The following is a 26677-nucleotide window of genomic DNA, read 5'->3' as shown; positions in this document are numbered from 1 at the left end:
CTCCTGTGTCCACACATCGCAGGTGCTCCGTCGGTTGTCAAATCCACGAGTTTTCCCAAGGCAGCTCCATCTCATTTACACATCTTGACACCTCTTCATACAAATCATGCCCGTAGTTGTGCCATGCATAGGACGTAAAGCCAAAAACTCCTCTGTCACGCTTAGGTTGGAGTCCACTCCGCGGATGAAAATTGACAACTGGGCAATGTCAGAAATGTCGGTGCTCTCATCCACAGCCAAGGAATATGCAATAAAATCTTTTCCCTTTTTCACAAGCTGCTCTTTTAGATTGATGGACAACTGGTCTACTCTCTCGGCAATGGTGTTTCTGCTCAGACTCACATTTAAAAAGAGTTGCCTTTTTCTGGGCAAACTTCGTCACAAACTTTAATCATGCAGTTTTTGATGAAATCCCCCTCCGTAAATGGCCGGGCTGATTTAGCGATCTCTTCTGCCAAAATAAAACTGGCCTTGACAGCAGCCTGGCCTTGTGATTTGGCTTTTTGAACAGAGCCTGTCGAGATTTGAGGCCTCGTTTTAATTCCTCTGCCTTTTGTAGCCTTTGTTCCATGTCCATATTCTTGTTTTTGTCCGCGTGTTTCGTTTCATAATGTCGTCTCAGATTATACTCTTTCAGTACCGCCACACTTTCTCCACACAGAAGACACACAGGTTTTCCAGCTACCTTCGTGAACATATACTCCGACTCCCACCTTGTTTGAAACCCCGGTTCTCAGTATCCACCTTCCGTTTTGCCATTTTTGATGGGTATCTGAAAGTTAATTTTACTGTGATGCTGACGACTGCTGTGCCAATAAATATTGAAATGAAGCAGCCTACTGCTCGGTGCGTCACCTTTGCATTGTGGGAAATGTAGTATTGGTGCGTGTAAAAGATCTGCGGGCTGCCGGCTTGCTGCGGGCCGGTTCTAATAATAAATCAAGATCATCCCAGGGGCCGTAAAAAACCTTCTTGCGGGCGGATGTGGCCCGCGGGCCTTGACTCTGACATATGTGCTCTACAACATCCGCAGAGTACGACCCTGCCTCACACAGGAAGCGGCGCAGGTCTAATCCAGGCACTTGTCATCTCCCGTCTGGATTACTGCAACTCGCTGTTGGCTGGGCTCCCTGCCTGTGCCATTAAACCCCTACAACTCATCCAGAACGCCGCAGCCCGTCTGCTGTTCAACCTTCCCAAGTTCTCTCCGTCACCCCGCTCCTCCGCTCTCTCCACTGGCTTCCAGTTGAAGCTCGCATCCGCTACAAGACCATGGTGCTTGCCTACGGAGCTGTGAGGGAACGGCACCTCACTACCTCCAGGCTCTGATCAGGCCCTACACCCAAACAAGGGCACTGCGTTCATCCACCTCTGGCCTGCTCGCCTCCCTACCACTGAGGAAGTACAGTTCCCGCTCAGCCCAGTCAAAACTGTTCGCTGCTCTGGCCCCCCAATGGTGGAACAAACTCCCTCACGACGCCAGGACAGCGGAGTCAATCACCACCTTCCGGAGACACCTGAAACCCCACCTCTTTAAGGAATACCTAGGATAGGATAAAGTAATCCTTCTCACCCCCCTTAAAAGACCTAGATGCACTATTGTAAAGTGGCTGTTCCACTGGATGTCATAAGGTGAAAGCACCAATTTGTAAGTCGCTCTGGATAAGAGCGTCTGCTAAATGACTTAAATGTAAATGTAATGGGACACAGTGTTTAAACCCTTTACAATGAAGATCTGTGAAGTCATTTAGATTTTTACGAATTATCTTTGAAAAACAGGGTCCTGAAAAAGGGACGTTTATTTTTTTCTGAGTTTATTTGGCTGTTTTCGCTGCATAACATGAAGAAGTTGTCCCTTTTCAGGTCTAGAAGTTCATATAAACTGGTTAGCATAGCTAGCATACATAAATCAGTGGTGGAAGTCAAAGCTGTTTTTAACTGTAATGCAGTTGATTGGTGATGATGACTTGAACATGTATCGGGGTCGACATCGATACAAGCGTTATACTCAGATTTTTACCTCAACATCAGTGTGAAATTCACATATAAACAATAGCCTAAATGTAGGATAATTTTGCTAAGGGCAATGAGGAGACTTTGGACAGCCCTTTCCTCCTTGCATTTCCATGGCAATTCCATTGTTTAGGTCGAGTTCAACTTGGCCTTGACTTGAGACTCGACCCCATTCTAGTTGGGACTCGAATTGATAGTCGGATCTTGTGACTTGCTTGTGAGTCGAATAATAGGGACCTGGTCCTACCTCCGGTATTTATTTAGTCTAAGGTGTGACTTTAGTGTATTTACATTCTTTAATCCACATTTACGCACACGAGACAGTTATCTAAGGCAGCAAATCCTCACATAAGCACAACATCAGAGTGATGTATGTATTATCCAAATATTATATCTCACTATAAGCAAGGTACAATGCACTGCAGCACAGATAATGTGAGACGGGTGGGAATGTGGTCTACTGCGCCATTAAGTGGCCATAAAGAGGAATTGCCACATATGAGCCATGCCAACACTAACCTAAAACATGCTAATTCCGGCTGATTGTAAAGGCCCAGTGCAGTCAAAAACATGATGTGTATGTTTTATATATATTTCCACACTGAGGTTTGTTGTTTTGGTGGGATGGCGTTTTGGCCTGCCTGGTGACGTCACAAACGTTCCCCTCAACACTCCCAGACAGCCGAAGCTAAATTCTTGCTTGAGAATTGCTCTTTGCTAAGAAGCTATTTCTGTGTCTTTTTTTTACCATTTTAATTTAAAACAATCACTGTACTTCATTTTTACCCAGAAATGATTTGATATCGAGATATAAATGGCTGCAATGGACCTTCAAGAAAATAAAGTGTTCATTTAATTATGACCTGTTTCTCTCAAGTACATGTAATGTTAGGACAATGTTTTAAAGAAGTGATACCTTTGAGAAAGTGGCCCTTTCGAGGGCTGTATACAGGGATGAAATGTCACTGACAAAAACAATGGCAACCAAACATCCTTTCATAATCTGAGACGCTATAACATAAAACAAGTTTCAGCAACAAAGTTCCACAGTAAAATGATCACTTTTTCCCATGAGGAGCACAGAGACAGAAACAACCCCTAGCTAGCCCCGACAATCGTGTTGATGGCTTTGAAGCAATAACGGTAAAAGCTACATTTTGCCCCCATTTTGCCCACCAAGTGGAACTTCTGCCATATTAATTATACCTATCCTATCTTTTCAGATCTACACAAGTGCCTTTGACCAGGGCAAGGAATTATTTATAGACAGCACCACCAACATATTAATGACATAATTTAATACAATGACTAACACATTGTATTGCACACATATTTTGCATACTTGGCAAAATACACATACAGTTTAGCATTTGTTTTGAATGTGCTCTGTGATTGACTATGTTGGTCTTCCTGCTTACAGGTTTTAAAGGTACAGTGCATTCAGAAAGTATTCAGACCCCTTGATTTTTCCCCACATTTTGTTATGTTACAGTCTTATTCTGAAATGTATTAAAATGTTTTTCTCCCTCATCAATCTAAACAAAATACTCCATAATGACGCAGCAAAAAAAACAGTTTCGTTTTTTTGTGGGGAAATATTATGTTTACATAAGTATTTCAGACCCTTTACTCAGTACTTTGTTGAAGCACCTTTGGCAGCGATTACATTTACATTTACATTTAAGTCATTTAGCAGACGCTCTTATTACAACCTCAAGTCTTCTTGGCACACCTGTATTTGGGGAGTTTCTCCTATTCTTCTCTGCAGATCCTCTCAAGCTCCGTCAGGTCTCTCTAGAGATGTTCAATCGGGTCAAGTCTGGGCTGTGACTGGGCCACTCAAGGACACTCAGAGACTTCTCCCGAAGCAACTCCTGAGTTGTCTTGGCTGTGTGCTTAGAGTGGGTGTCCTGTTGGAAGGGGAACCTTCGCCCCGGCCTCCTTCACCACACTGTCTATGTGGGTGGACCATTTCGGTTTGTCCGTGATGCGTATGCCGGGGAACTTAAAACTTTCCACCTCCACTGCTGTCCCATTGATGTGGATAGGGGGGTGCTCGCTCTGCTGTTTCCTGAAGTCCACGATCATCTCCTTTGTTTTGTTGGCGTTGAGTGAGAGGTTGTTTTCCTGACACCACACTTCGAAAGCCCTCACCTCCTCCCTGTAGGCTGTCTTGTCGTTGTTGGTAATTAAGCTTACTACTGTTGTGTCGTCTGCAAACTTGATGATTGAGTTGGAGGCGTGCAGGGCCACGCAGTCATGGGTGAACAGGAAGTACAGGAGGGGGCTGAGCATGCACCCCAGTGTTGAAGATCAGCAAAGTGGAGATGTTGTTTCCTACCTTCACGACCTGGGGGGCGGCCCATCAGGAAGTCCAGGACCCAATTGCACAGGGCGGGGTTGAGACCCAGAGCCTCAAGCTTAATGATGAGCTTGGAGGGTACAATGGTGTTGAATGCTGAGCTGTAGTCAATGAACAGCATTCTTACATAGGTATTACTCTTGTCCAGGTGGGATAGGGCAGTGTGGAGTGTGATGGTGACTGCATCGTCTATGGACCTATTGGGGCGGTAAGCAAATTGAAGTGGGTCTAAGGTAACAGGTAAGGTGGAGGTGATATGATCCTTAACTAGCCTCTCAAAGCACATCATGATGACAGAAGTGAGCGCTACGGGGCGATAGTCATTTAGTTCAGTTACCTTTGCATTATTGGGTACAGGAACAATGGTGACCATCTTGAAGCATGTGGGGACAACAGACTGGGATAGTGAGAGTTGAATATGTCCGTAAACACACCAGCCAGCTGGCCTGCGCATGCTCTGAGGACACGGATAGGGATGCCGTCTGGGCCAGCAGCCTTGCGAGGGTTAACGCGTTTAAAATGTCTTAGTCACGTCGGCCACAGAGAAGGAGAGCCCACAGTCCTTGGTAGCGGGCCGCGTCGGTGGCACTGTATTATCCTCAAAGCGGGCAAAGAAGGTGTTTAATTTGTCTGGAAGCAAGACACCGGTGTCCGTGGCGTGGCTAGTTTTCCTTTTGTAGTCCGTGAGAATCTGTAGACCCTGCCACATATGTCTCGTGTCTGAGCCATTGAATTGCGACTCCACTTTGTCTCTCTATTCTCACATTTTGCTTGTTTGATTGCCTTGCGGAGGGAATAACTACACTGTTTGTATTTGGCCATATTCCCAGTCGCCTTTCCATGGTTAAATGTGGTGGGTCACGCTTTCAGTTTTCGCACGAATGCCGCCATTTATCCACGGTTTCTGGTTAGGGTAGGTTTTAATAGTCACAGTGGGTAAAACATTTCCTATACACTTCCTTATAAACTCACTCACCGAATCAGCGTATACAGCGTCTACATTATTCTCTGAGGCTACCCGGAACATATCCCAGTCCACGTGATCAAAACAATCTTGAAGCGTGGATTCCAATTAGTCAGACCAGCGTTGAATAGTCCTTAGCACGGGTACTTCCTGTTTGAGTTTCTGCCTATAGGAAAGGAGGAGCAAAATGGAGTCATGGTCAGATTTGCAGAAAGGAGGGCGGGGGAGGGCCTTGTATGCATCGCGAAAGTTAGAGTAGCAGTGATCCAGTGTATTGCCTTCACGAGTGCTACAATCAATATGCTGATAGAATTTAGGTTGATTTGTTCTCAAATTAGCTTTGTTAAAGTCCCCAGCTACAATAAATGCAGCCTCAGGATATATGGTTTCCAGTTTGCATAAAGTCCAATGAAGTTCCTTGAGGGCCATCGTGGTATCAGCTTGAGGGGGGGATATACACGGCTGTGACAATAACAGAAGATAATTCTCTTGGGAGATAATATGTCTTCCTCTTTTCCGGCGGCGTAGTTTTGGGTCGGCCTGGGTGCTGCGGACAAAGGATCCGCTTCAGAAAAGTCGTATTCCTGGTCGTAGTGCTGATAAGCTGACGTCCCTCTGATATCCAATAGTTCTTCCCGGCTGTATGTAATAACGCTTAAGATTTTCTGGGCTAACAATGTAAGAAATAATACAATAAAAAAAACAAAATACTGCAAAATTTCCTAAGGACTAGGACCAAGGCAGCCCTCTGTCAGGGGTCATCATCGTCCTGAGTGCCTTTTACTCAGGAGTGGCTCCCGTCTGGCCATTCTACCATAAAGTCCTGATTGGTGGAGTGCTGTGGTGATGGTTGTCCTTCCTTAAGGTTCTCCCATCTCCACATAGAAACTCTAGAGCTCTGTCAGAGTGACCATCGAGTTCTTGTTCACCTCCCTGACCAAGGCCCTGCTGCCCCGATTGCTCAGTTTGGCCGGGCGGCAAGCTCTAGGAAGAGTATTGGTGGTTTCAGAAACTTCTTGATGGAGGCCCCTGTGTTCTTGGGGACCTTCAATGCTGCAGACAAATATTTTGGTACCCTTCCACAGATCTGTGCCTCTACACAATCCTGTCTTGGAATTCCTTCAACCTCATGGCTTGGTTTTTCCTCTGACATGCACTTTCAAATGTGGGACCTTATATAGACAGTTGCCCTTTCCAAATCATGTCCAATCAATTGAATTTACCACAGGTGGACTCCAAGTTGTAGAAACACCTCAAGGATGGTCAATGGAAACTGGATGCACCTGAGCTAAATTTGGAGTCTCATAGCAAAAGGTCTGAATACTAGCCCCGGGCCTGCTAGCGGTCTGAATTGCCGTGTCTCCGGCTCACCTAGCTACTCTCTGGACCCTAAGATCACTCGGCTATGCATGCCTCTCCCTAATGTCAATCAATATGCCTTGTCCATGGCTGTTTTGGTCAGTGATTATTGTCTTATTTCACTGCAGAGCCTCCAGCCCTGCTTAATATGTCTTAGCTAGCCCTTTTGTTCCACCTCCCACACATGTGGTGACCTCACCTGGTTTAAATTATGTCTCTAGAGACAAAACCTCTCTCATTGTCACTCAATGCATAGGTTTACCTCCACCCTATTCACATGCTACCATACCCTTGTTTGTACATTACGCCTTGAATCTATTCTTCCTCGCCCAGAAACCTGCTCATTTTACTCTCGGTTTCGAATGCACCAGACAACCAGTTCTTATAGCCTTTAGCATTACCCTGTAGAGGTCAATCGAGGCCCTGCAGAGTCTAGCTCTACTCCCATTCCCCAGGTGATCTCATTTGTTGACTTCTGTAGCCGTAAAAGCCTTGGTTTCATGCATGTTAACATGAGAAGCCTCCTTCCTAAGTTTGCTTTATTCACTGCTTTAGCACACTCTGCCAACCCGGATGTCCTAGCCATGTCTGAATTCTGGCTTAGGAAGGCTACCAAAAATCCTGAAATTTCCATCCCTAACTATAACATTTTCTGACAAGATATAACTGCCAAAGGAGGTGGAGTTGCAATCTACAGCAGAGATAGCCTGCAGAGTTCTGTCATACTATCCAGGTCTGTGCCCAAATAATTCAAGTTTCTACTTTAAAAAATTCAACTTTCCAGAAACAAGTCGCCCCCAGCCTATATCACCGTTGCCCCCAGCTGTGCCCTGGACACCATATGTGAATTGATTTCCCCCCATCTATTTTCAGAGCTCGTACAGTTTGGTGACCTAAACTGGGACATGCTTAAAACCCTGGCCATCCTACAATCTAAGATAGATGCCCTCAATCTCACACAAATTATCAATGAACCTACCAGGTACAACACCAAATCCGTAAACACGGGCACATTCATAGATATCATCCTGACTAACCTGCCCTCTAAATACACCTCTGCTGTCTTCAACCAGGATGTCAGCGATCACTGCCTCATTGCCTGCGTCCGTAATGGGTCAGCGGTCAAATGAACACCCCTCATCACTGTCAAACACTCCCTAAATCACTTCAGCGAGCAGGCCTTTCTAATTGACCTGGCCCAGGTATCCTGGAAGGATCATTCTGTCAGTAGAGGATGCCTGGTTATTTTTTATTTCTAACCATCTTAAATAAGCATACCCCATTCAAACAATGTAGAACCAGGAACAGATATAGCCCTTGGTTCACTCCAGACCTGACTGCCCTTGACCAGCACAAAAACATCCTGTGGCGTACTGCATTAGCATCGAATAGCCCCCGTGATATGCAACTTTTAGGGAAGTTAGGAACCAATATACTCAGGCAGTTAGGAAAGCAAACAGAAATTTGCATCCTGTGGCACAAACTCCAAAAGATTCTGGGACACTTAAGTCCATGGAGAAAAAGAGCATCTCCTCCCAGCTGCCTCCTGCACTGAGGCTAGGAAACACTGTCACCACCATCACTGGTCAACATAGCAGCACCCACCCGTAGCACGCACTCCAGCAGGTATATCACAGGTCACCCCCAAAGCCAATTTCTCCTTTGGCCTTTCCTTCCAGTTCTCTGCTGCCAATGACTGGAACGAATTGCAAAAATCACTGAAGCTGGAGACTCATATCTCCCTCACTAACTTTAAGCATCAGCTGTCAGAGCAGCTTACAGATCAATGCACCTGTACATAGCCCATCTGTAAATAGCCAATCCAACTACCTCATCCCCATATTGTTATTTATTTATTTTTGGTCCTTTGCACCCCAGTATCTCTCCTTGCACATTCATCTTCTGCACAATTATCACTCCAGTGTGTATTGCTAAATTGTAATTACTTCGCCACTACGGCCTATTTATTGCCTTACCTCCCTAATCTTACCTCATTTGCACACACTGTATATAGACTTTTTTCTATTGTGTTATTGACTGTACATTTGTTTATTCCATGTGTAACTCTGTGTTGTTGTTTGTGTCACACTGCTTTGCTTTATCTTGGCCAGGTCGCAGTTGTAAATGAGAACTTGTTCTCAACTGGCCTACCTGGTTAAATAAAGGTGAAATACATTTTTTTTTTACTTATGTAAATAAGGTATTTCTGTTTTTTATTAGTAATACATTTGCAAACATTTCTAAATACCTGTTTTCGCTTTGTCATTGTGGAGTTTGTGTGTAGATTTATGAGGGAAATGTATTATTTAATAAATTTTAGAACAAGGTTATAAAATAACAAAATCTGGAAAAAAGTCAAGGGGTCTGAATACTTTACGAATGCACCGTAATTGAGCTCCCTTTAAAAGAGGAACACATGGTGTGCTCCGGGGGCTGATAGGTAGATAGGGAGACGAAGCCAGCGGTCGGGATCCAAGCTGCCATGCCGCTCTCCCGCAAGGGCGATTTTTAGTGTTCTTATTGAGCTCCCTTTAAAAGAGGAACACATGGTGTGCTCCGGGGGCTGATAGGGAGATAGGGAGACGAAGCCAGCGGTCGGGATCCAAGCTGCCATGCCGCTCTCCTGGCAAGGGCGATTTTTAGTGTTCTTATTGAGCTTCATTGTTAAAGTGAAATTAAGGTAAAGAATATTGGCTGTTGCTTGGCAACTTGGAGAACAACCAGGTAAAGCGCAGAGTTTTTATTGCATTTCATGCTGTGAACATTCTACATTTGCCTAGAGCCATAATATTTAGTACAGTCAAGGCCAAAAGTTGAGAATGACACAAATATTAATTTTCAAAAGTCTGCTGCCTCAATTTGTATGATGGGATTTTGCATATACTCCAGAATGTTATGAAGAGTGATAAGATTAATTGTAATTAATTGCAAAGTCCCTCTTTGCCATCCAAATGAACTGAATTCCCAAAAAACATTTCCACTTCATTTCAGCCCTGCCACAAAAGGACCAGCTGACATCATGTCAGTGATTCTCTCGTTAACACAGGTGTGAGTGTTGACGAGGACAAGGCTGGAGATCACTCTGTCATGCTGATTGAGTTTGAATAACAGACTGGAAGCTTCAAAAGGAGGGTGGTGCTTGTTCTTCCTCTGTCATCCATGGTTACCTGCAAGTAAACAGGTGCTGTTATCATTGCTTTGCACAAAAAGGGCTTCACAGGCAAGGATATTGCAGCCAGTAATATTGCACCTAAATCAACCATTTATTGGATCATCATGAAGAGCAGTTCAATTGCTGTGAAGAAGGCTTCAGGGCACCCAAAAAAGTCCGGCAAGTGCCAGGATCGTCTTCTAAAGTTGATTCAGCTGCGGGATCGGAACACCACCAGTACAGAGCTTGCTTAGGAATGGCAGCAGGCAGGTGTGAGTGCATCTGCATGCACAGTGAGGCGAAAACTTTTGAAGGATGGCTTGGTGTCAAGAAGGGCAGTAAAGTAGCCACTTCTCTCCAGGAAAAACATCAGGGACAGACTGATATTCTGCAAAAGGTACAGGGATTGGACTGCTGAGGACTGGGATGAAGTCATTTTCTCTGATGAATACCCTTTCCGATTGTTTGGGGCATCCGGAAAAAAGCTTGTCCGGAGAAGACAAGGTGAGCGCTACCATCAGTCCTGTGTCATGCCAACAGTAAAGCATCCTGAGACCATTCATGTGTGGGGTTGCTTCTCAGCCAAGGGAGTGGGCTCACTCACAATTTTGCCTAAGAACACAGCCATGAATAAAGAATGGTACCAACACATCCTCCGAGAGCAACTTCTCCCAACTATCCAGGAACTGTTTGATGACGAACAATGCCTTTTCCAGCATGATGGAGCACCTTTCCATAAGGCAAAAGTGATAACTAAGTAGCTCGGGAAACAAAACATCGATATTTTGGGTCCATGGCCAGGAAACTCCCAAGACCTTAATCCCATTGAGAACTTGTGGTCAATCCTCAAGAGGCGGGTGGACCAACAAAAACCCACAAATTCTGACTAACTCCAAGCATTGATTATGCAGAAATGGGCTGCCATCAGTCAGGATGTGGCCCAGAGTTAATTGACAGCATGCCAGGGTGGATTGCAGAGGTCTTGAAAAAGAAGGGTCAACACTGCAATATTGACTCTTTACATCAACTTCATGTAATTGTCAATAAAAGCCTTTGACACTTATGAAATGCTTGTAATTATACTTCAGTATTCCATAGTAACATCTAACAAAAATATCTAAAGACACTGAGGCAGCAGACTTTGTGAAAATTTATATTTGCGTCATTCTCAAAACTTTTGGTCACGACTGTAGTTGTACTTATTGCTCCTGAGTGGTACAGCAGTTTAAGGCACTGCATCTCAGTGCTCGAGGCGACACTACAGACAACCTGGTTTGAATCCAGTCTGTATCCCAACTGGCCGTGATTGGGAGACCCATAATGCGGTGCACAATTAGCCCAGCGTCGTCCGGGTTTGGCCGGTGTAGGCCATCATTGGAAGTAAGAATTTATTCTTAACTGATTTGCCTAGTTAGATATACATTTCTTTAAATAAATTGCGATTAACTTGAACTTTTGTGTGGCATCCTCACGTTTGCTGTGCTAGTTTGCTGCGTATCCACTGAACCTAACCGGAATGCTGTGTATTCACTAGAAATCTACCATGTGCTGTGCTATACTTATTTATCTTTGTACCCAGTTCAAGTCTACATTGGCTCTGCCCTATCCTGGCAACTTGTGGCGTAACACTACTTCTAGGCCGGAACAGCAAGGAGGTTCCGAAATCGCATTCATCGTAAACGCTTAAACATTTATTTCAGCGCAAGCGTAAATTACCTTTCAAAGTCGAGAGCAATGCGTTGCTCTATAACGCGCCTTATATTGAATCCTGGCCCTAGTCTTCCAACATGATGAAGAAGAAGCATTAGAACAGTGACGAGGACACTTGTCGTGGTCTGAGCCCAGAGCTCCATATCAACCACAGAAGGATGTTGACGTTAGCTTGACATTAGCCTGAGCCGCTCACCGGACGAGAGACTCAACTGTTATGACAGGAGCCACAAATTAAGAAGCAATATTGTATCCCCCTCAGACTGGTTTAACATATCTGCCTTTAGGGAATGAATATCACACTTCCTGAGATCCTTGGTTTGGATTGGATCCACTGTATCAACCTCAGTGGTTCTAAATCACTATACAAACACTGCCAGATAGCACAATAAGGAAATGGACTGCAGGCTATGTCAAAAAGCCACCCTTCACTCTCTTAGCTAGTACTAGTCTTCTCACAATCCCACAAAATGGTGTCAGAGAAGGGATCATCAAGGAGGGGCTATGCATCCTATGGAAAATTTTGCATAGAATGCATAGCCCCTTGTTAATTATCCCTTTCATACCATGGATATAATTGAACACATTTGCTGGTAGAAATGTGTGCAACATCCACTGAAATAGCTAGGGCTCAAACCACCCAGTTTATAAGTCCTTATAAACCATATTGTCTAAGTGGATAGAGCATCTTGGCTGAGTTTTCACTGCTTACTGTACCTGTGTCTTTGAATTGAATAACAGCAACCTATGGGCTAACTATGTGATCAATAGTATAGTATTATATTTAAGCAATAAGGCCCGAGGGGGTATTGTATATGGCCAATATACCATGACTAAGGGCTGTTCTTCAGCACCTCGCAACATATGGTATATATATATATATATTTCAATATCCCACAAACCCCAGAGGTGCCCTATTGCTAATTTAAGTTGGTTACCAACGTACAGTTGAAGTCGGAAGATTACATACACCTTAGCCAAGTACATTTAAACTCAGTTTTTCACAATTCCTGTCATTTAATTTAGTACAAATTCCCTGTATTAGGTCAGTTAGGATCACCACTTTATTTTACGAGTATGAAATGTCAGAATAATAGTAGAGAGAAGGATTTCTATTTCTTTCATCACATTCCCAGTGGGTCAGAAGTTTACATACACTCAATTAGTATTAGGTAGCATTGCCTTTCAATTGTTTAACTTGGGTCAAACGTTTCGGGTAGCCTTCCACAAGCTTCCCACAATAAGTTGGGTGAATTTTGGCCCATTCCTCCTGACAGAGCTGGTGTAACTGAGTCAGGTTTGTAGGCCTCCTTGCTCGCACATGCTTTTTCAGTTCTGCCCACACATTTTCTATAAGATTGAGGTCAGGGCTCTGTGATGGCCACTCCAATACCTTGACTTTGTTGTCCTTAAGTCATTTTGCCACAACTTTAGAAGTATGCTTGGGGTCATTGTCCATTTGGAAGATCCATTTGTGACCAAACTTTAACTTCCTGACTGATGTCTTGAGACGTTACTTCAATATATCCACGGAATTTTCCTTCTCATGAAGCCATCTATTTTGTGAATTGCACCAGTCCCTCCTGCAGCAAAGCGCCCCCACAACATGATGCTGACACCCCCGTGCTTCACGGTTGGGATGGTGTTCTTCAGCTTGTAAGCCTCCCCCTTTTTCCTTTAAATATAACAATGGTAATTATGGCCAAACAGTTCTATTTTTGTTTCATCAGACCAGAAGACATTTCTCCAAAAAGTAAGATATTTGTCCCCATGTGCAGCTTTTTTTTGCGGTTTTGGAGCAGTGGCTTTTTCCTTTCTGAGCGGCCATTCAGGTTATGTCAATATAGGACTCGTTTTACTGTGGATATAGAAACTTTTGTACTTGTTTCCTCCAGTATCTTCACAGGGTCCTCTGCTGTTGTTCTGGGATTGATTTGCACTTTTCACACCAAAGTACCTTCATCTCTAGGAGACAGAACGCGTCTCCTTCCTGCCTGGTATGATGGCTGCGTGGTCCCATGGTGTTTATACTTGTGTACCATTGTTTGTACAGATGAACGTGGTACCTTCAGGCATTTGGAAAGTGCTCCCAAGGATGAACCAGACTACAATTCTACAATTATTTTTCTGAGGTCTTTTGGCTGATTTCTTTTGATTTTCCCATGATGTCACGCAAAGAGGAACTGAGTTTGAAGGTAGGCCTTGAAATATATCCACAGGTACACCTCCAATCGACTCAAATTATGAGGCTTCTAAAGCCATGACATCATTTTCTGGAATTTTCCAAGCTGTTTAAAGGCACAGTCAAGTTAGTGTATGTAAACTTCTGACCCACTGGGATTGTGATTCAGTGAATTATAAGTGAAATAATCTGTCTGTAAACAACTGTTGGAAAAATTACTTGTCATGCACAAAGTAGATTTCCTAACCGACTTGTCAAAACTATAGTTTGTTAACAAGACATTTGTGGAGTGGTTGAAAAACAAGTTTGAATGACTCCAACATAAGTGTACGTAAACTTCCGACTTCAACTGTATATATCTTTTATTTAAAATAAATAGATGTTTTGTCATACCCTTGAATGCTGAATGGCTGAAAGCAGTGGTATATCAGACCATATACCACGGCTTTCAGCCAATAAGCATTCATGGCTCAAACCACCCAGTTAATAATGATTAATAAGACATCCTCCCTGGGTTTGGAAAAGCAATCAGTTATCATTGGCGTTACCCTCAGTATCCACAGCTGCTCACCTCACTCGGATGCATTCAAAAGGCCAGGCTATGACTGCCCAGGGATTGATCTGAGCTTCCCATAGACTGCCTTAAATTAAATGAAAATACCATTGTTTCATAACAGCTGTGTGTGTGTGTGTGTGTGTGTGTGTGTGTGCGTCAGTGCATGTGTAAATTCATTGAGAACCATTCCTTCACCATAAGTACAGTACGTGAAAGAGAGGGGGAGAGAGAGCACCAGGTGGAAGACAAAGCTCGTCCACTGAAAAGGTCTCTGCATGGGACAGCTCCTCATGGCGACGGCACGTGGCACAATGCTGCATGCATCCAAAAATAACCCCTTTTCATATCCCGCTGTTCTTTGTTGTCTTCTCATCAATCCTCTCATCCCCCTTCTGCTAAATGACTTAAATGTAATGTAATCTTTAAAAGAATTACTTTTGAAGTAAAAGAATTACTTTTGAAGGGTATTTTACACTAAACAAAAATAGAAACGCAACATGTGAAGTGTTGGTCCCATGTTTCATGAGCTGAAATAAAAGATTACAGAATTTTACATACGCACAAAAAGCTTAACTGATTTTCTTATATGAACTGTAACTCAGCCAGAACCTGAACCAGCCAATCAGAATTTGTTTTTCCCCCACAAAATGTCTTTATTACAGACAAAAATACTCCTCAGCACTCCCTCAGACTGATGTGGAGTTCCTGGGCTGGCGTGGTTACATGTGGTCTGCGATTGTGAGGCCGGTTGGACGTACTGCCAAATTCTCTAAAACGTCGGCTTATGGTAGAGACATTAAATTCTCTGGCAACAGCTCTAGTGGACGCTTCTTCAAGACTGTGTTGTATGACACAACTGCACATTTTAGAGTGGCCTTTTATTGTCCCCAGCACAAGGTGCACCTGTGTAATGATCATGCTGTTTCATCAGCTGCTTGATAAGCCACACCTGTCAGGTGGGTGAATTATCTTGGCAAATTAGTAATACTCACTAACAGGGATGTACAGAGTAAAATTGAGTAAAATAAGCTTTTTGAGCATGTGGAACATTTCTGGGACATTTTATTTCAGCTCATGAAAAATGGAACCAACAATTTACATGTTGCTTTTATATTTTTATGAAACATGGGACCAACAATTTACATGTTGCTTTTATATTTTTGTTCAGTGTAGAATACCTGACCAAAACTGCATGACCAAAAACTGAGTATTAATTGTTAGAAAGGAAGGGAAGAAGAATACATTAGACTAGACAGTGTCACACAGGGGTTATAAGGACGAAACACAACATGTTACAAAATGCCGGAGATGATGACTACACAAATTAGGAGGGAAAATGAAGTCGGCTTCTACCCATCTCAGATAGTTGCTACGACAACCCCTCAGTTAGTGCAGCACGCGTTTGGTCTTCATTCAAATCAGATTAAAATATCAGTCCAGACACACTTCCTGCATCCTGCAGAGAGGAAGATGTGTTTATCTATTATATGTCATTTCCTGTGAAGTAATATGTAGTTCTTTATAAAATTGAGGGGGGGAGGCTAAAAAGAAACAACTCTCAGGGCACAAAGGTTGTTATAACACAATTTTGTCTGTAAAATATTACCCTGTTGGTGCATTGATTCCTTAGGCATTGATACTGTATCTGTGATCGACAGATGCATATCTGTATCCCAGTCATAGATAAGGCCCTACTTAATGTATTTGAATTGACTGATTTCATTAGGCAAATCTATCGTTTTGGGTAAGACGAAATGTGACTCTGGATTTGCAAGCACTAATAAAGGCGAATAATCTATTGTCGGATTTATTGAATTGAAATGATCATTTTTAAACTTAAACTTTAAACTCAACTGAAAAGGTGCTATTGATGTTCCACAGCATTATGATATTGTCTTGGGGACAACAGTTGACGGATTGCATTAGGCTGTGGAGTGAGCAGTCATATCCTCTGACTAATACTAGATACGTGGTAGAGAGATTTAAATACTAAAGAAGGTTAATCAATCACCCACATAAACGTGGACTGACTGGAAGAGAGGAAGTGAGTTGGAGAGAGTGTGTTCACACACGTTTGGATCACTGGCAAGACTGTTAATATTAAACTGTATCAACAAGAACTTGAGGCCTCGCAAGCAGAACACACACAAACAACCGAGCAAATATCGCATGGCATCCATTGCAATATGAAAAAACATAGCCTAACCCTAAACGATGTTTAATTCTCTAAGCTCGGCCTTCCTCGTACACAAACCTGAGAGTTTCAGACAGAATAGTTTCAAAGTGAAATTACTACTACTAGATTCAAAGAAATTACTACTACTAGTTTCAAAGAATGTACTACTAGTTTCAAAGAATGTACTACTACTACTAGTTTCAAAGAAATTACTACTACTAGTTTCAAAGTGAAATTACTACTACTAGTTTCAAAGTGAAATTACTACTACTAGTTTCAAAGTGAAATTACTACTACTAGTTTCAAAGAAATTACTACTACTAGTTTCAAAGAAATTACTACTACTAGTTTCAAAGAAATTACTACTACTAGTTTCAAAGAAATTACTACTACTAGTTTCAAAGTGAAATTACTACTACTAGTTTCAAAGAAATTACTACTACTAGTTTCAAAGAATGTACTACTACTAGTTTCAAAGAATGTACTACTACTACTAGTTTCAAAGTGAAATTACTACTACTAGTTTCAAAGAAATTACTACTACTAGTTTCAAAGAATTTACTACTACTACTAGTTTCAAAGAATTTACTACTACTACTAGTTTCAAAGAATTTACTACTACTACTAGTTTCAAAGAAATTACTACTAATAGTTTCATAGGTACACTTCAACTGTGTGAGACGGAATCTAAAACAAAAATCCAGAAAATCACATTGTATGATTTTTAAGTAATTAATTTGCATTTTATTGCATGACATAAGTATTTGATCACCTACCGACCAGTAAGACCTCCGGCTCTCACAGACCTGTTAGTCTTTCTTTAAGAAGCCCCCCTGTTCTCCACTCATTACCTGTATTAACTGCACCTGTTTGAACTCGTTACCTGTATAAAAGACACCTGTCCACACACTCAATCAAACAGACTCCAACCTCTCCACAATGGCCAAGACCAGATAGCTGTGTAAGGACATCAGGGATAAACAATTGTAGACCTGCACAAGACTGGGATGGGCTACAGGACAATAGGCAAGCAGCTTGGTGAGAAGGCAACAACTGTTGGCGCAATTATTAGGTAATGTGGTCTGATGAGACAAAAATAGAGCGTTTTGGTCTAAACTCCACTCGCCGTGTTTGGAGGAAGAAGAAGGATGAGTACAACCCCAAGAACACCATCCCAACCGTGAAGCATGGAGGTGGAAACATCATTCTTTGGGGATGCTTTTCTGCAAAGGGGACAGGACGACTGCACTGTATTGAGGGGAGGATGGATGGGGCCATGTATCGCGAGATCTTGGCCAACAACCTCCTTCCCTCCGTAAGAGCATTGAAGATGGGTCGTGGCTGGGTCTTCCAGCATGACAACGACCCGAAACACACAGCCAGGGCAACTAAGGAGTGGCTCCGGAGCTAAAAGTCCGTATTGCCCAGCGACAGACCCGAAACCTGAAGGATATGGAGAAGGTCTGTGTGGAGGAGTGGGCCAAAATCCCTGCTGCAGTGTGTGCAAACCTGGTCAAGAACTACAGGAAACGTATGATCTCTGTAATTGCAAACAAAGGTTTCTGTACCAAATATTAAGTTCTGCCTTTCTGATGTATCAAATACTTATGTCATGCAATAAAATGCAAATGTATTACTTAAAAATCATACAATGTGATTTTCTGGATTTTTGTTTTAGATTCTGTCTCTCACAGTTGAAGTGTACCTATGGTAAAAATTACAGACCTCTACATGCTTTGTAAGTAGGAAAACCTACAAAATCGGCAGTGTATCAAATACACTGTATGTAGTCATAAATACCTCAAATTGGAAGTTACAGGAAATTCTTAGAATGACAATGAAGCATTCTTAGAATAATTGTTTTATCAGTAACTGGACCGATATTCCAAGAACAGGCTGGGGAGCCTTATGACCAGACAAGCCATGGTTTGACTAGACAGCCTTCTCTGAAGAGCGCCCTCATTCATAGAAAAACAATTATGCCAGCGGCAGTGCCAACAGCGACAGCCTGTCTGTTCCCGATTGAGGGTCAAGATAAGATTATTTTATCTTGTGGGACTTTTTCTGGCCACAGATGAGCACATGAAGAGTTTATTTCAAAAACTTTATTTATTTCAAGAAATTAATATTTATGGTTACTTTATGTCTGTGTAAAATAATCATGTGTTTTGATGCTAAATGCTATATATCCATTGTTTACCTGGAATGGAATGTTCTTATCCTGTAGATTTAAAAAAACAGGATTTTCGTCAAAAGCCAGATATTATAGTGAAACGGAAATTCTAGTCTTCATTTTGAGAGTTCGTTGAAAAAGTTATATATTTTGGTATTTTTTTGTAAATCTGTCCATTTTCCCCTAGCGGTTCAAATCAGGTGCCTCTGTCATCTCAAGGGTGGGGTTCGGTATGAAATACACTCCCTTCTAGATGTGCTGGGTGGTACCACCTCAAGGCTTACTCAAGGCTCCAGAGTGGCGCAGCGGTCTAAAGCACTGCATCTCAGTGCTTGAAGTGTCACTACAGACACCCTGGTTTGAATACAGGCTGTATCACGTCTGGCTATGATTGGGAGTCCCACAATTGACCAACCGCCGTCCGGGTTTGGCCGGTGTAGGCCGTCATTGTAAATAAGAATTTGTACTTAACTGACTTGCCTAGTTAAATAAAGGTTAAATAAAAAAGATATACAGTTGAAGTCTGAAGTTTACATACACTTAGGTTGTCTTGTTAACAAACTACAGTTTAGGCAAGTCGGTTAGGACATCTACTTTGTGCATGAAACAAGTAATTTTTCCAACAATTGTTTACAGATAGATTATTTCACTTATAATTCACTGTATCACAATTCCAGTGGGTCAGAAGTTTACATACACTAAGTTGACTGTGCCTTTAAACAGCTTGGAAAATTCCAGAAAACGATGTTGTGGCTTTAGAAGCTTCTGATAGGCTAATTGACATCGTTTGAATCAATTGGAGGTGTACCTGTGGATGTATTTCAAGGCCTACCTTCAAACCCAGTGCCTCTTTGCTTGACTTCATGGGAAAATCTAAAGAAATCAGCCAAAACCTCAGAAAAAAATTGTAGACCTCCACAAGTCTGGTTCATCCTTGGGAGCAATTTCCAAATGCCTGAAGGTACCACGTTCGTCTGTACAAACAATAGTATGCAAGTATAAACACCATGGGACCACGCAGCCGTCATCTCGCTCAGGAAGGAGACGCGTTCTGTCTCCTAGAGATGAATGTACTTTGGTGCGAAAAGTGCAAATCAATCCCAGAACAACAGCAGAGGACCTTGTGAAGATTCTGGAGGAAACCGGTACAAAAGTATCTATATTCACAGTAAAACGAGTCCTATATCGACATAACCTGAAAAGCCGCTCAGCAAGGAAGAAGCCACTGCTCCAAAACCGGCATAAAAAAAGCCAGACTATGGTTTGCAACTGCACATGCGGACAAAGATCGTACTTTTTGGAGAAATGTCCTCTGGTCTGATGAAACAAAAATAGAACTGTTTGGCCATATTGACCATTGTTATGTTTGGAGGAAAAAGGGGGAGGCTTGCAAGCAGAAGATCACCATCCCAACCGTGAAGCACGGGGGTGGCAGCATCATGTTGTGGGGGTGCTTTTCTGCACTAGGGACTGGTGCAATTCACAAAATAGTTGGCACCATGAGGAATTAAAATTATGTGGATATATTGAAGCAACATCTCGTGACATCAGTCAGGAAGTTAAAGCTTGGTCACAAATGGAAAATGACCCCAAGTATACTTCCAAAGTTGTGGCATAATGGCTTAAGGACAACAAAGTCAATGTATTGGAGTGGCCATCACAGAGCCCTGACCTCAATCCTATAGAAAATGTGTGGGTAGAACTGAAAAAGCGTTTGTGAGCAAGGAGAACTACAAACCTGACTCAGTTACATCAGCTCTGTCAGGAGGAATGGGCCAAAATTCATCCAACTTATTGTGGGAAACTTGTGGAAGGCTACCAGAAATGTTTGACCCAAGTTAAACAATTGAAATGCAATGCTACCAAATACTAATTGAGTGTATGTAAACTTCTGACCTACTTGGAATGTGATGAAAGAAATAGAAGCTGAAATAAATCATTCTCTCTACTATTATTCTGACATTTCACATTCCTATAATAAAATGGTGATCCTAACTGAAGTAAAACAGGGACTTTTTACTCAGATTAAATGTCAAGAATTGTAAAAAACTGAGTTTAAATGTACTTGCCTAAGGTGTATGTAAACCTCCAACTTAAACTGTACATGCCTGTCATTGAACAACCCAATGCCATTTAAAAAAAAAAAAATTTTTAACAGATGACACTGATGTGTTGGTCTCATTGGTCTTCTGGCACAGAGTGAGAGGATATAATGTCGGCCTATACATCCTCAACTTAAACACTGATCAATGCTGTGCCCGTGTTCACTCTTTGATGGGCGAGAGAACACATAGTGGGTTATTGTCTGTGTATAAACGCCTTGGCAGAGGAGCTCCAGTGCTGGCCATAATTCAGCTGCATCATCCATCTCAGAGTCCAAACTGGTCTCAAAGCATTTCGTATTATTATCTATGTAAATCTGAGACACTCCATTTAGTATGATATGCTACGTTTCATATGGTATGTATTCATTTGTGGATGTCTATCACCCATTTCGTATGATGTCTTACGAATTACAATTCGTATTTTATGTTAAGAATGTGCAAACGTATAATATTTTATGAATTTGAAAAACGTATGATACAGTATGTTAAGAATTCTAGCTAGGTGGCTAACGTTGCCTAGCTGGCTAACATTAGCTAGGCTAGGGTTTAGGCTTAAGGTTGAGTTTAGGAGTTAGGTTAACCGGTTAGGGTTAGCTAAAAGGGTTAAGGTTCCCGGGAAGGGTTAGCTAACAATGAAAGTAGTTGCAAAGTAGCTAAAAATGAGAAAGTAGCTGAAAAGTTGTTAATTACCTAAAATGCTAAAGTTGTCCATATGAGATTTGAACTTGCATGTTTGTGTTATACGCCCACTCATCCACCCCGACCAGCCGTCCTATTTCCTTTTTGAGATAAATAACCATCTGTCTTATGTAACCATACCAAATGTAACATATCATACTAATTTCAGAGGCACGCATTTACCTTTACTATGTTCCGCCTAGTCTATGAGACTAGGCTGCAAAGTCAGTGCTGTTGTTGTGATAAGAAACACATTTGACAGAACTGAGCTCACAGGTCTGTCAAACTTACCTTAAGAAGCCAAGAGCATACAATCGTGCACTTTTTTTTAATGGGTAAAAAATGTGGAATTCGTCATAGAGCTGTCATGTGCCATGTTAGCGACTAACCTCAACTCCACGATGAATGATGTTGTTGAGCTGCAACTAGTGTGTGCGGACTGTAATTGGACAATATTGCATGCTATTCTTTGGGTGCTGAAATCCATAGTAATCGATCAAAATAAATGGTATGTGATGTCGGAGCTCCAGTCCGCCCAGACTAGCCGCTGCTCAACTCCATCGTAACTCTTGGAGTTGAATTTAGTCGACTAATGCCATGTAATGGTTGCTCGCCTAACTGGTTTAGTACAGTAGGCTATGTATTGCCTTTTCACAAGAGATCTGATGATCTACTGTATGCATATGATTAACAATGGTTCGCTAACAAGTCGCCCCGCATGGTCTGTCGGAAGACGAATTGGAAAGATGAACCGCACAATGTACATTACAAAATTAGACTATTGCAACTCGTTCTTGGTCAGAAGTGCGATTACTGTCGACGCCCAAAATCATAGCATGCCATTCTCACGGCAATAACTTATGCGCATATTACGCACGCTAGAAATGTAACACAATATGTCTGAATGCACGCATAATTGGCAACAATGTCAATATTTTATGTTGTCAATATGGGTGACGCAGGAGTACAAATGAAGACTAACATTTGAATGGCAACAGTTATCTTTCTGAACGTTTTGTAGTGCGTAAAACTGTGAATGTTATAGGCCTATTGATAAACCCTTATGACTTCCAAGGTAGACTGACACGACACACTTACCTGGCCAGGACAACGTACAGGCTCCGTGTCGCCTACTGTAACCGTCACCAACTAGGAGGACACCTCCCTCAGTAACAGCCCTCTATGGGGACAGCTATGAAAAGCAGATCAAACGAAGGTCTTTGGGAATGCCAACTGGTGCCACTTTCACACTGTGTTGGCTGTCGCTTATAGTCAATATCGTTCACTTTTTATTTTCTCCACCTATTTGCGCGTAGGAATACGCTCTCCTCCGCGTCGCGAGGAAAACAAACGAACCGTGACGGGTGGAGAAATGGAGATTCACAGAATAGTGGGAAGGAACATCGCGGATGTTTGAGAATGTTATGTTTTGCGGTCTCTGCTCCTTTATTTATTGGCGCCTCCTATGCGCCCTCTGTCTGTGCAATAGCGTTTCTTACACAGACAGTGTTTACTAAGGCTTTAGAGAGCAATAGCGTCTTTTTTAAGCACTAATGGCTGGTTGGAATCTTATTTATAAAGCTAATGGCAACTACTTCTAAACTTCCAAAGAGCCAATCAACCATAGACAAAGGATAGTTTAATACCTAGCTTCACATTAAAATGATGTCCTTTGGGCAAATCAGATAGCCTACATAAACCCAACCTTACTCCTGGCAAATTAACTTTCACACATAGCTTGTGTAAGAAAAGTTATAGGAGTTCATTTTAAATATTAACTGCTATTTAGGTGTGTAAAAAAGTGAGTATGGAAGCTGATCAATGTCTAAATGTGTTGACATGATAGCTCAGCTGAACAACTTGTTTCCAAGGCTAAGCAGGGTACATAAGAGTTAGGCTACTGGATGGTCAACTTGTTCTCAAGTAAGTGCATTACCCCTCATATACACTGCTCAAAAAAATAAAGGGAACACTTAAACAACACAATGTAGCTCCAAGTCAATCACACTTCTGTGAAATCAAACTGTCCACTTAGGAAGCAACACTGATTGACAATACATTTCACATGCTGTTGTGCAAATGGAATAGACAACAGGTGGAAATTATAGGCAATTAGCAAGACACCCCCGATAAAGGAGTGGTTCTGCAGGTGGTGACCGCAGACCACTTCTCAGTTCCTATGCTTCCTGGCTGATGTTTTGGTCACGTTTGAATGCTGGCGGTGCTTTCACTCTAGTGGTAGCATGAGACGGAGTCTACAACCCACACAAATGGTTCAGGTAGTGCAGCTCATCCAGGATGGCACATCAATGTGAGCTGTGGCAAGAAGGTTTGCTGTGTCTGTCAGCGTAGTGTCCAGAGCATGGAGGCGATACCAGGAGACAGGCCAGTACATCAGGAGACGTGGAGGAGGCCGTAGGAGGGCAACAACCCAGCAGCAGGACCGCTACCTCCGCCTTTGTGCAAGGAGGAGTAGGAGGAGCACTGCCAGAGCCCTGCAAAATGACCTCTAGCAGGCCACAAATGTGCATGTGTCTGCTCAAACGGTCAGAAACAGACTCCATGAGGGTGGTATGAGGGCCCGACGTCCACAGGTGGGGGTTGTGCTTACAGCCCAACACCGTGCAGGACATTTGGCATTTGCCAGAGAACACCAAGATTGGCAAATTCGCCACTGGCTCTCTGTGCTCTTCACAGATGAAAGCAGGTTCACACTGAGCACGTGAGTCTGGAGACGCCGTGGAGAACGTTCTGCTGCCTGCAACATCCTCCAGCATGACCGGTTTGGTGGAGGGTCAGTCATGGTGTCGTGTGGCATTTCTTTGGGGGGCCGCACAGCCCTCCATGTGCTCGCCAGAGGTAGCCTGACTGCCATTAGGTACCGAGATGAGATCCTCAGACCCCTTGTGAGACCATATGCTGGTGCGGTTGGCCCTGGGTTCCTCCTAATGCAAGACAATGCTAGACCTCATGTGACTGGAGTGTGTCAGCAGTTCCTGCAAGAGGAAGGCATTGATGCTATGGACTGGCCCGCCCGTTCCCCAGACCTGAATCCAATTGAGCACATCTGGGACATCATGTCTCGCTCCATCCACCAACACAGACTGTTGCACCACAGACTGTCCAGGAGTTGGCGGATGCTTTAGTCCAGGTATGGGAGGAGATCCCTCAGGAGACCATCCGCCACCTCATCAGGAGCATGCCCAGGCGTTGTAGGGAGGTCATACAGGCACGTGGAGGCCACACACACTATTGAGCCTCATTTTGACTTGTTTTAAGGACATTACATCAAAGTTGGATCAGCCTGTAGTGTGGTTTTCCACTTTAATTTTGAGTGTCACTCCAAATTGGGGCGGCAGGGTAGCCTAGTGGTTAGAGCGTTGGACTAGTAACCGGAAGGTTGCAAGTTCAAACCCCCGAGCTGACAAGGTACAAATCTGTCGTTCTGCCCCTGGACAGGCAGTTAACCCACTGTTCCTAGGCCGTCATTGAAAATAAGAATTTGTTCTTAACTGACTTGCCTGGTTAAATAAAGGTAAAAAATAAAATAAATAAAACATCCAGACCTCCATGGGTTGATCAATTTGATTTCCATTGATCATTTTTGTGTGATTTTGTTGTCAGCACATTCAACTATGTAAAGAAAAAAGTATTTAATAAGAATATTTCATTCATTCAGATCTAGGATGTGTTATTTTATAGTGTTCCCTTTATTTTTTTGAGCAGTGTACCAGGAGTCACTGTTCAGGCAGGAATCATTGGACTGTGGCTTTACATTTTATTTCAATATACCTCTATTTAGGTTGATGTTTATTCAAACACCATTTTACTATTAACATTGAAACAAGGTCAAATAACATGTGTCTAAATCAAATATGAAATTCAACATACCTACATTTCAACGAATTGCAACATTGCTGAATTTGGAGACTTTTATTTCCCTCACCAACTTTAAACATCAGCTATTTGAGCAGCTAACCGATCGCTGTACATAGTCCATCTGTAAATAGCCCACCCAATCCACCTACCTCATCCCCATACTGTTTTTATTTTATTTACTTTTCTGCTCTTTTGCACACCAGTATCTCTACTTGCACATCATCATCTGCTCATTTATCACTCCAGTGCTAATCTGCTAAATTGTAATAATTCGCTCCTATGGCCTATTTATTGCCAACCTCCTCATGCACACACTGTATATACACTTTCTTTCTTTTTCTACTGTGTCATTGACTTGTTTTGTGTGTTATTGGCTTGTTTATTGTTTACTCCATGTGTAACTGTGTTGTTGTCTGTGTCACACCACTTTGCTTTATCTTGGTCAGGTCGCAGTTGTAAATGAGAACTTGTTCTCAACTAGCCTACCTGGTTAAATGAAGGTGAAATAACAAATAAATAAATAAACCATCCAACTCAACGGACAGTTTATTAGGTACACCCATTTAGAATCAGGTCGGAACCGCCTTTGCCTCCAGAACAACCTGGATTATTCGGGGCATTCTACAAGGTGTTGGAAACTTTCCGCTGTGATGTTGGTTTGACCGGTGTAGGTTCCCTCTGCGAACGTATTCAGACCCCTTCACTTTTTCCACATTTTGTTTTGTGGAAAAAGTCACATAACAATTCTAAAATTGGTTAAATAAATGTTTTTCCTCATTAATTTACACACAATACCCCGTAATAACAAAGTGAAAACAGGTTTTTCAAAATCTTTAATTTATTACAAATAGAAAACAGAAATACCTTTTTTACATAAGTATTCAGACCCTTTGTTATGAGACTCGAAATTGAGCTCAGGTGCATGCTGCTTCCATTGATCATCCTTGAGATGTTCAACTTAATTGGAGTCCACCTGTAGTAAATTCAATTGATTGGACATTATTTGGAAAGGCACACACCTGTCTATAAAAGGTGCCACAGATGACAGTGAATATCAGAGCAAAAACCAAGCCATGAGGAATTGTCCGTAGAAATCCAAGACAGGATTGTGTTGAGGCACAGATCTGGGGAAGAGTACCAAAAAATATCTGCAGCCTTGAAGGTCCCCAAGAACATAGTGGCTTCCATCATTCTTAAATGGAAGAAGTTTGGAAACACCAAGACTCTTCCTAGAGCTGTCCGCCCGGGAGATAAGCCTTGGTCAGGGAGGTGATCAAGAACATCATCCCTACGATGAAGCATGGTTTGGCAGCATCATGTTGTGGGGATGTTTTTCAGCGGCAGGGACTGGGAAACTAGTCAAGATCGA

General features: G+C 42.5%; 1 protein-coding gene across 1 annotated transcript in view; it reads right to left on the bottom strand.

The window, feature by feature from the left end:
• Window positions 1-22862, bottom strand: part of LOC115114189 (guanine nucleotide-binding protein G(I)/G(S)/G(O) subunit gamma-12-like) — a 60008-nt gene extending 37146 nt beyond the window's left edge. Inside the window, exon 1 of the mRNA XM_029642248.2 lies at window positions 22528-22862. The gene's annotated coding sequence lies outside the window, so the exon portion shown is untranslated. The remainder of the gene's footprint in view (window positions 1-22527) is intronic.
• Window positions 22863-26677: the final 3815 nt, after the last annotated feature.

This window comes from Oncorhynchus nerka, linkage group LG9b (assembly GCF_034236695.1).
Source record: "Oncorhynchus nerka isolate Pitt River linkage group LG9b, Oner_Uvic_2.0, whole genome shotgun sequence".
Taxonomy (NCBI): Eukaryota; Metazoa; Chordata; class Actinopteri; order Salmoniformes; family Salmonidae; genus Oncorhynchus; species Oncorhynchus nerka.
This window is presented reverse-complemented; position numbering and strand designations above follow the sequence as displayed.